The sequence below is a fragment of the Notechis scutatus genome, chromosome 3 (assembly GCF_049901735.1).
Source record: "Notechis scutatus isolate UNSWTSFEM ecotype Mainland chromosome 3, rNotScu1.2, whole genome shotgun sequence".
Lineage (NCBI taxonomy): Eukaryota > Metazoa > Chordata > Lepidosauria > Squamata > Elapidae > Notechis > Notechis scutatus.
The window spans coordinates 198,394,010-198,405,466 of NC_142011.1; the positions used below are offsets into that span (position 1 = coordinate 198,394,010).

An 11,457-nucleotide genomic window follows, 5' to 3' on the forward strand; every position below is an offset into this window, starting at 1 on the left:
ATTTTAGAAGACTTTGCCTTCTATTAGATTGAAAAATCTTCTTCCCCGCACCATCTGTCACATTCCTGAGAAATGAAGACCTTGACTCCATGATATGTATCCATTTGATTTTGCATGTACTGAACTGCAGTCACATCAGCACAGATATTGCCAAGAAGTTCTTGGAAAATAAGATTTGGAAGGGAAATGCATTAAGTCCTTGAATCGCCTTGATGATAAGCATGCTGCTTCCATTAGATGGTGAGGGACAGCGGTTTGGAATTGGGAAAATGATGTACGCACTGTCCTAATTCAGCTGTTATGTTAAATTATGCATGTTTCCTTCCAGTGTCAGAAGGAGTAAGGCAGTGTGGTATAAGAGTTAAAGAGGTGGGTTGGAACTGTGAAGCTCAATGGATGACTTTGGACTCTCTCTCTCTCTCTCTCTCTCTCTCTCTCTGTGTCACTCTTTGTCTCTCTCTTCTCTTTCTCTCTCTCTCCCTCTCTCTCTCTGTCTCTCTCTCTCTTTCTGTCTCCGCCTCTGCCTCCACCTCTATGTGTGTGTGTGTGTGTGTGTTTCTGTCTGTCTTTTTTGTCTCTGCCTCTCTCTCTGTCTCTCTCTTTGTCTCTCTCTCTCTCTCCTTTGTGTGACTGTGTATGTGCAGTGTGTGTGTGTCTGTGTGTTTGTCTGTGTGTGTCTCAGCCTACCTGCCAAGTTGTTCCTGTGCAAAAAACTAGAGAAGGGATCACTCCTGTACACAAGGTGGGATATAAATTTATTAAAAAAAAATATGTAAATCTATTCCCGTAGTTAAAATGGCATGTCTGGATAAGTTATTGCACAAGAAGCAGCCAGATTGCAATGTTATCTATTTATATTTACATTTTGCTTTCTTGCAGCATGAGTAATCCCTTGTAGCTGCTCTGAATGTATTGCAGACCTTTGGTGGCAAATTTAAAAAAAAAAATCAGAGTTTGGCTTATTGAAACCACTCAAGACTTGGCAGAGATGCATTCACTCTTGAGCTTGAAAATTTCAGTCTTGCCCACTTTTGGTGATATCATCTTGAGATGCTGAAATAATAACATTATTCTAAATTTTGGACATTAGCTGAAAAAGATTGCCAGCCTCTGCTTCAGGAGGTGAGATGCCATAAATAACCCATAAGTAGCCCCCATCCTATATATTTTTCTGTAATGAAAAAAAATAGATTGCGTTAAAATATAGTCCAAATTTGTGCAGCGAGCATCTAAAACTAAACTGAACCCATTTTTTCCTGGCCCTAATCCTATACCTTCACCATAAATCAACTGCATATACAGTAGATTAGTAAAATCCCTGTAACTGGATTCACACAACATATAAAAGCAGGGATTGTTATTTGTTTAGTGTGTGGTGGGAACTCAGCTGTTCTCTATCTTGCATAAACTCAGCTGTTATGTTAAGCCATGATACAATTACTTTATTTCATTAGCCATAGCAAGGGAGGTAACTATGGGAAATATGTTTTGTTAACCCTGGATTAAGGGGTTAATACTTTATTGGCTTGTGAGAGCCAAACAATAAATTTCATTTCTAGATCTCCTACTCTTTCAGTTGCGGTGGCAAATTTTAGCAAACATATTTGCAAATTTGAAAACTCACCCTAGAACGGATGTCAGCTTCTGAGAACAACTTGTTTATTTCTTAGAAATGACTGGCACAGAACCCATTGCTGTTCTCTTAATTTCAAAAACATTGGTTTTTGAGGTATAGAAGAAAGAGACTTGTTAGGTAGCAGGTCAAATGTTGGCGGGGGGGGGGGGAGTTATTCAATGTTCTGCAAAAATCTTAAAACTAAAAAAAAAAAAAAAAAATACCTTGTCCTGGTTTTAGGGAGACATGGAAGCAGTGGTAGCTAGTGCCTCCAGAATGGAAACAATCTATGAACTCAGGATTACCTTGCTTGGTATGGAACTCCTACCAAGAATAGCCTTGAGATATGATAACATCATCTTCCTCTTAGAGGGATACTCTGAATAACATAATTGCAATCTGGACCTGTAGTATTACGACTGTGTCTCTTTTAATACCTGCACAGAAGCGGATTTTTGGACAGAGAAGATAGATGTACAGCATTTAATGTCCAGTTTGTTGCCCTGGCCATAGAAATTATCTTGATGATGGAGTCACCCATAATTATTTAAAAACCTTTCAGCAGCAAGGATTGTGAGGTCTAATGCTCGGGGTCTTTTGTCTATATTTTTAGTTCATTTATTGATTGGAGAGAACTTACTGGCTTTACCAACATCGATAGAGGTATGCTTAGCCCAGAGTTGGCATCTGATTGTTTGGCTGGATTCAGTCAAAGCTCACTAATTGTTATATGTCACCAAAAATCATTATGTAAGATAAGCAACCAGATAGGTCCTATGAATAAACAGACAAACAAACAAACAAATAAATAAATGTCACATGTATTGAAAAACACCTACAATTGTAGCATTTTGCATTTTCAATAGTCCATGCAGGTCTTTCTTATTCTAGATGAACTTTAAATCTGGACTTTGCCAAACAGGTTCAGGTCTAAGTTTCTTCATTTCCTATTTTATCAACAAGCAGTTCCTTCTCCTCCTTCTCCTTCTTGTTTTCCTCCTCCTCCTCCTCCTCCTCCTCCTCCTCCTCCTCCTCCTCCTCCTCCTCCTCCTCCTCCTCCTCCTCCTCCTCCTCCGTCTCCTTCCCTTCCTTTATTTTATTATTATTTACTTATTTGTCAAGCATTTATTAGATAACTAATATAATTAGAACATGATCATGCTTGCATGAAATGGGTATAAATAAAAGGGGACATTAGGACAGGGATGGTAGGTACATTGGTGCTCTTATGCACACCTCTTACAAACCTCTTAGGAATGGGGTGAGGTCAACAGTAGACAACCTAAAGTTAAAGTTTTGGGGGTTTGGGGAAGAAACCACAGAGTCAGGTAGTGCATTCCAGGCATTGATCACTCTGTTACTGAAGTCATATTTTCTGCAATCGAGTTTGGAGCGGTTTACCTTAAGTTTGTATCTGTTGTGTGCTCATGTGTTGTTGTGGCTGAAGCTGAAGTAGTCATTGACAGGTAGGACATTGTAGCAGATAATTTTATGTACTATGCTTAGGTCAGACCAAAGGCGGCATAGTTCTAAGTTGTTTAAGCCCAAAATTTCAAGTCTGGTGGTATGAGGTATTCTGTTGTGAGCAGAAGAGTGGAGGACTCTTCTCATTAAATACTGTATCTCTGGACTCTTATCAGTTGTATTGATGTCCAATATGCAGTACGGGTTCCAGACAGATGAGCTGCATTCGAGAATTGGTCTAGCAAATGTTTTGTATGCTCTAGTTAGAGTACTTCCTTCTCCTCCTCCTCCTTTTCCATCTTCTCCTCCTCCTTCTCCTTCTCTTCCTCCTCCTCCTCCTTCTCTTTCTCCTTCTCCTCCTCCTCCTCCTTCTCCTCCTTCTCCTCCTCCTTCTTCTCTCCTCTCTCCCTACAAACAAATGCAGAAATATAGTTACACCTTCATAGGAACAGTATAACTGTGCTTTATGGGTGGCCTCTTTTAAGTTCTCCAACAAATCTGTACCATTCTTTCTCTACCACCAGCCCCCTTGGCAGCAGGTTATAAATTTGGCACTGATCACAAGCTTTACAAATTCTTTGCAGCAAACATTTGACACCACAGCTGATGCTGAGCTCTGGAAGGAACTCAGCCAGCCAAACCAACTAGCCAATCTGGCTTCAGGAGAAACTTTTGACATACAAAGTGGCCATAGATTTCCAGAATTAGCATCTGCCTCTGCCCAGACATTTGAAGCATGTGAGGCATTCACTCTTCCTTCTTGCCAATGGCCCGAGATGAACTTTGGACTGAAGTGGCATCTTGCAGCTGGGTGAGCTATTTATTTTAGCACTTTCCAAGAAGAAATATTGGAACCGATTCACTTTTCGTCATTGCTCTTTTTTTAGACGGAGAGGTTCAGAGTTGCCTAAAATGCAATAATATTTATTTATATAATCAAAGACTAGAAATCAAATGGAATTGAATTCGTACTTCCCCTGGATAATGGTCTCAATTTGCATTTATTTGTTTCCTGCTCTTCCTTCCAGGCACTAAGAGCAGCAGGAAAAGAGCGATCCCATTATATCTTCATAACTCTAAAAGGTCAGATTGGGAGACAGAAAGCATCTCACAGCAAAAGGCTGACCATCATGACTTAGCAGCAGTGTTTGAGAGACAAATTTCTCCCATCCCGTCAGAATATTTCATATCTTAAATTTTGGGGGATGATTTTGGATTGAAGTTGTGTTAAATTTTCTATGATTTCATAATAATAATAGTTTATTACAGGTTTTTTTTTTTAGAATTTTAACCTTCTCTTTCATTATTATAAATATTTTTTATTCTTTCTATATAATACTCTTATTATTATTGCTTTTCCTGTTAACTATTTTGTTATTAATACAGTATATAGACGACAGGCTAACAATTTGTAAGCAGATTGAGTAGCTGAGTAGTTTAAAATTATTTTGGCCTGTTTTGTAAGAGGTGGGAAATTAATATTGCCATATTTTATTAATCAAGATTTAATTAGGAAGGATGTTATGTATACAGGCAGTCCTCAAGTTAAAATGTTTAGTGACCATTTGAGGTTACAATAGCACTGAAAAAAAGTGACTTATGATCAGAGGTGATATTCAGCAGGTTCTGACCAGTTTTGGACAATCAGTAGCGGAAATTTTGAGTAGTTCAGAGAACCAGCAAATCCCACCCCTGACTGGCCCCGCCCCCATCTATTCTCTGCCTCCCGGGTCCCAGCTGATTGGCTGGATCTTCTTTTGTTGCCCAGCACAGGAGAACGGAGCTGGAAAGCAGGTTAGTGGGGTGAGGAAGGAATGGGGATTTTACAGTATGCTTCCCCCGCCAAGCCACGCTATGCCCACCAAGCCAAGCCACAGAACCAGTAGTAAAAAATTTGAATCCCACCACTGCTGATGATCATTTTTCACACTTATGACCATGACTGAATCTAGATGTTCTGTTTTGGATACCATGAAGCCTCCTTCCAGAAGGCAACAAGGAAAACAGGTCATGAAGAAGGCCTTCTCTGTTCGCTGCCCTTACACTGTGGAACATCTTGTCCCACTAGAGTTGAGGGATACCTCCAATCTCTTGGTCTTCTACAAAGAAGTCAAGACTTGGCTGTGTAGCCTTGCATGGGGAACAGAAGGACACACAACCATGGGGATGGCTGAGTCCATGAGACCCCCACACACGCCTTTTTTAAACAACTCCTAGTTTCCCTTTCTTGGAATTCTCCACTTTTTATAATTTTGTAATGTTTTACATCTATGGAGATTCTCAGTCATCCAGGTCATGGTTGTCCCAAAGGTACTTTTTGAAGCGGCAACTGGACTTTCTTGTTTTTCTTTGACAAAGTTTAGCTTCTCATCCAAGAAGCTTCTTCTCTTCTGGCTGGATGGTGGGGAATGGAAGGATTTATACTCCTTGCAGACAGGTGGTCATTTGGTTTGAAAGAGGGATCAAAGAGGCCATCTATGTCAAAATTGCAAAGCCCTTTCTCAACAGAAGGGGAGAGAGACTACACCATCTATCTCCAGTCTACAACACAGTTCTAAGAAGGTTCCACACCCATTTGCACTACTCAGGTGACCCTGATGACACAGATAAACCTCCAGGTGGCCTTAACAACTCTCTAAAAGAATGCAAATGACCAGCTGCCTGCCAGGAATATAAATCCTTCCATTCCCCACCATCTAGTCAGAGCTGAGAGAACTTTTTGGATAAGAAGCAAAATGTCTTCAAAGAAAAACAAGAAAATTTTGTTGCTTCTTGAAAAGCACCTTTGGGATTAAAATGTTTTACATGTTTTAAAAATAATAATAATAATCTTACCTTATTTTGTTTTAATATTTTATTATATTGATTATTATATTGATATTTATTATATTACATTGATTAAATTGCATACTTCCCTCTAGGTTTGCAATTTAAGGGAGAGAGGTGGTCAAGATTTTTTGATATATATGAAAGTTGAAAAGGCATCTCAATACAGATATGCTAGTGTGCTATCCTATGGCTGTCATCCTATGGAAAAGTTAGAAAGCCACCACAATGAATGAAAAAGTTGTGATACTTTCAGTTCATGTGCATTTGTTTGTAGACAATATTTTCCCCCAGCCAACCTCTTATATTTGCCCTTTGGAAAAGGTTCTTCATTTTAGCAACAGAAAATAGCATTTAGACTTATATACTTCTCCATGGTGCTTTACAGCCTTCTCTAAGCGATTTATAGAGTCAGCCTATTGCCCCCAACAATCTAGGTCCTCATTTTACCAACCTGGGAAGGATGGAAGGTTGAGTCAACCTTGAGCCAGTCAGGATCGAACTCCTGACTGTGAGCAGAGTTTGCCTGCAATATTACCTTCTAACCACTGTGCCACCATGGCAGTGTTTGATTCCCAAACAGACATAAAACATGGTGGATGCCTAGATGTGAGCAGGTGAATTCCAAGTTATGTTATGTTCTTGGATGTTTGAGGATAGGAGGACAGCTGAGTAGACTCTCATTTATATTCAAGCCCTAATTAGGGCTGGGATGTTCCTTGATTGGCCAGCTTGATAGTAGCCAGAAAGAAAAAGCAGTCATTGGAGGAATTTAATACTGTAATATCCAATTAGCTTTGTCTAAGAGCATTAGGCTATTAAACTTAGTAGATGAAACAGTGTACAAAGGAGTGTACAATGGGCCAGAACACACAGTGCTAGTTGATTGATTGATTGATTGATTGGAGAGTTCTGGCTCCTTTTTTCCCATCTTTTTCTTCTGTATTCTCTGTATGCTGTTTGTGATTTACCTCATGACGTTCTTGTGTTCCTGAATATCTTGCCTTCTGTATATATTTATTTATATAAAACTACAAGTTTGTGTCAGTGTCTCTGACTTCATTCGGACACCTGCTGCGCAATTCCCTGACAAAGACTATTTGTGTGTTTTCTTGAGAAGTGACAATTAATGTTGAAGGGAACTGAATTTGATTTAAGCTGCAGTGTGAGGGGAAGACCTGAAGTTAGGAAGGCTGGTGGTCTGGACATGCCTGTAGAATGAAGCCTTACATGGCAATACAGAAGAAAAGGTCTTGACTCTTTCTCCTTTCCCAGCCTTGAAAAGAATGTTTCTTGAGGAGGGGTGACGAAAGACAGAGGAAACAACATTTTTTTTTTTTAAAAAAGCACCATTCTGAAGTTCCAAAGCAGGAACATCAAGGTGCCTTCCAACTCTATTATTTTGTTTTCAGGCACTTTTTCCTTTAAGATCCTAACCCATGGAGAAAGCAACAAAGCTAGCAGCAACCAGCTTAAGCTGTGCAAATACATTTAATGGTAATACCAAGCATTGGTTAATGAGCGGTTATGGATTAATCTCTTGCAGTGTATCAATTTGGAAGAGGAAGTGCTTATAATCCATTTAAAAATACATTCACGCCCCCGCCTCTGTCGCTACCCTCACAGAGAAGTGGTGTCTGCTTTTTCTGGACGATAACATGTCATACTGGGAATTAAAGTGCCTTAATCAAATATATCACAGACAGACTCCACTTAACTTCTTTTTTTTCCCCTCTCTTCTCTTTCCCCTCGTTATTTTAAAAATATGCTTTCCTTCCTTCCATCTAGCATCACAAGAAAATTTGCGGGGAGAGCCACATATTCAGAACTGTGCTCCATCTTACAGTTCTTGTAATTCATAATCTCCGATTCCTGGAGGGAAGGCTAGATATCAGAGCAAGAAACAGATGCGCAAATAAATAAATAATGTTTTACCAGGAATTTATAACAAGATGTCATCTTTGATAGGAATACATAAAGAACATGCATCCCTTTCCACAACTCTTTGTGACTAAATATTTTACTTGTACGAAATCCATTGTTTGTGTAGTTAGAGGAGAGTAAAAGAGGCCAATTTTACAATGTCAGATCAAAGATGAATATTTGCAGTGGGTTGGATGGTAAATTCAAAAGCTTGTAAGATGTTTTGATGGGTTTCTGGGATACCTTTGGCTGGAAGACAAAGTAAAATAGAATTGAAAGGTGATGTTAATGACTGGGAGGGCAAAAAATCTGCCTGACTGTAAATGTTGTGGCCTGGCGGTGGCTAGCAGAGCTGGCAGCAGAGTTGGATAGTGAGGAGGTTTAGGGAGGAACCTGGGCCAGTTCTGGAGGCTGAGGAAGGTTCGGACAAGGGCTCTGCGTCAGAGGCAGAAATAGGGCCAGGGCAGGCTGGCAGTCATCAGCTGCCATCAGAATCGGACAGCAGTGAGGCAGGGGAGCAGCAGGAGCCGGTTCCCAGCCTACGCATGTGCAGAGCTGCCAAAAGAAAAGAACAATTACAAACTTAGGGTCAATGTGGGAATGGCCCCTCCCATAGGGATTAAAAGAGGAGCAAAAGGAGAGGGGGCTTTTGCAGGAAACAATTCGTTCATTTGTCCCATCGTTGTGAAGATCTGTCTGTGCATCTCAGAGTCTCTGTGCCAGGCCCTTCCTTGTCAGCACTGCGTTTGGAAATATTTACTTGGCAGCTCTCCAACCTAGATAAGATCTGTGCCTCTAATTAGACCCCTAAAAGACTGTTTGCCGGGCCTTTGGCTGAATGTGAATGCCAGAAATTCACCTTCGTTTAATAAAAGGGGTTTTGCTGGGACAAAAAGTCTGCTTAGTACTTTTTGGGGAAGCCAAGGTCAGAACAGTAAATTTGGAGGCAACAACTTTGATTCCAGGAATATCTGGAGGGAGGGGGAGGGATGGGTGTTACAAATGCCAAGAGGAAGATCCTGACAGTGTGATCAAAGTCCCAACTCTTATTGTGTCAGTTGTGCCTCATGAGTCACAAGTACTTTGCTTTGAAGGTCAAGATCAAGAAACAGAGCCACAATCCAGGTACAGCAAAGTGTGTCTGTCTGGACAAAAATCATAGAACACAACAATCAATTTGATCCAGTGAGTAGTTAAGATAACTGGCTAAAAATTAGGAGACTGTGAATTCTAGTCCTGCCTTAGGCATGAAAACCAGCTGGATGATTTTGGGCCAATCACAAGGAGATGGTGAGGTCTAGTCCCACCTTAACACAAAAACTGATTGGGTGACTCGGGCCAATCACCAGGAGACTGTGAGTTCTAGTCCTGCCTTAGCACAAAATCCAACTGGGTAACTTTGGGCCAATTACTAGGAGATTGTGAGTTCTAGTCCCACCTTTGTCATGAAAGCTGATTGGGTGACTTTGGACCAGTCACTCTCTCTCAGCCCAGCCCACCTCACAGAGTTATTGTGGGGTAACCAGGAGGAAGAAGGCATATTAAGTATGCTTGTCATCTTGAATTATTTATAAAAATAATAAAGCCTAAACATAAAGATCCATAAAATAATTGTTAAGATGCCCCTTTTAAAGTAAAGTAATTTCTTAAAGAACTTCATATTTGCAGTGAGTTCCATTGATTTAAATTAATCAATTGCCTGGCCAATGTCCTATTTAGAATGAAATAATAGGTTAGCCATCCTGATTGAGAATTACAGCAACTATATTTCCACAAATCTAGTGAATAGTAGATAGAAGTGTTAGAAATTCTATATATAGCCCTACAGAGAAAACAGTGCACAGTCCACATGTGCTTTGCTGCTTAACTGCAACAGGAAGCAGGAAAACTTTATACAGAGGAAAAATCATATATACCATAGATGCAACTACAAACTTACACTGCCATCTACTGGATACAAACACTACCATCTGCTGGACACTGCTGTAGTTGTACTAAATACACAAACAATGTATTCCAACAGGAAGAAATCTGATTTCCTTCATTCTTATTCCATTTCTATACCATATTGAAAAGGTGAGGAACAGTTGTTTAATACTAAAAAAAAAAAAAAACATTCTCTTTATAGAAGCTCAATTAATTGCCTCACAGACAGAGGGTGGGACTACTATAATTGGACACTTTTATTAATGATCTCAGGTAGGAAAAAGGAACAACTCCATTAATTTTGCACAGACAATGTAAAGAGAAGAAACTATATGGAGGACAGACAAGAAACAGAAGAATGCCATATAAAATGTTCCAGCTGAGAATGTGTAACAAAAAAGTAATTAAGGGAGAAAGGGTGAGGAATGCAAATTAGGGGAGAGATTTCAGCGTACTTACTTCAAATTAGCATTTTTGTTCCTGATTAGAACATATTGAAAAAGCTCCAAGTTAGAAGCATTGAAAACAGCTCTTTGGCAAAACGTAGTCACCGAACTGGTAGTAACACCGGTTGAACCTCTGTGATCATATTAAGAGCAATTGCGTTCTCTTCGCTGATGATGTAAAGCTGTTCAATACCACAGACAATACTGCTACCCTACAAAAAGATCTTGACTATGTATCTGAATGGTCAAACAAATGGCAACTTCAAATCTCAACAAATAAATGCTCTGTCTTACATATTGGCAAAAAAAATCAGAAAATAAAATACAAGCTGAATAGTCAAGATCTTGTTGATGACCCAAGCTCTGTAAAGGACCTTGGAATACTCACCTCTAATGATCTAAGTGCTAGAGCCCACTGCAACTACATAGCCAAAAAGGCATTAAGAGTTGTTAACCTAATCCTACGTAGCTTTTTCTCTGGTAATATCACACTACTAACCAGAGCATACAAAACATTTGCTAGACCAATACTCAAATACAGTTCATCAGTCTGGAACCCTCATTACATATCTGATATTAGCACAATTGAGAAAGTCCAGAAATATTTCACAAGAAGAGTTCTCCACTCTTCTACTCGTTGTAGAATACCTTATGCCACTAGACTTGAAATTCTAGAACTAGAAAACCTTGAATTACGCTGTCTTCGGTCTGACTTAAGCATGGTATATAAAATCATACATTGCAATGTCCTACCTGTCAATGAATACTTCAGCTTCAACCATAACAACACAAGAGCACACAATAGATACAAACTCAAAGTTAACCGCACCAAACTTGATTGCAGGAAATACGACTTCAGCAATAGAGTGGTCAATGTCTGGAATACTCTACCCGACTCTGTAGTCTCTTCCCCAAACCCCAAAAACTTTAACCTTAGACTGTCTACTATTGACCTCACCCCTTTCCTAAGAGGTCTGTAGGGGGCATGCATAAGCGCACCAATGTGCCTACCGTCCCTGTCCTATTGTTTCTCTTATTCTTTTATTTTTCTTATATGTACCCATTTCATGTATTCACAACTATGTATACACTTATACTTATTATCTTGTAAACAATTGGCAAATCAAATAAATAAAATAAAATAAATAAATAAATAAATGAATCCCACCCCTGCTTGGTTCCCCTGAGGTAGATCATTGTTGTGTCTGGCAGTGCATTCCAGCCTCCTTCCCCTCCCTCCCCATACTATGTGGCAAC

General features: G+C 39.7%; 1 long non-coding RNA gene across 1 annotated transcript; it reads left to right on the top strand.

The window, feature by feature from the left end:
* The first annotated feature begins 643 nt into the window (after nt 1-643).
* Nucleotides 644-7,734, top strand: LOC148131549 (uncharacterized). The gene is made up of 3 exons (XR_015748394.1): nt 644-742; nt 4,108-4,162; nt 7,694-7,734. It is a non-coding gene; the product is annotated as an uncharacterized LOC148131549 (long non-coding RNA).
* Nucleotides 7,735-11,457: the final 3,723 nt, after the last annotated feature.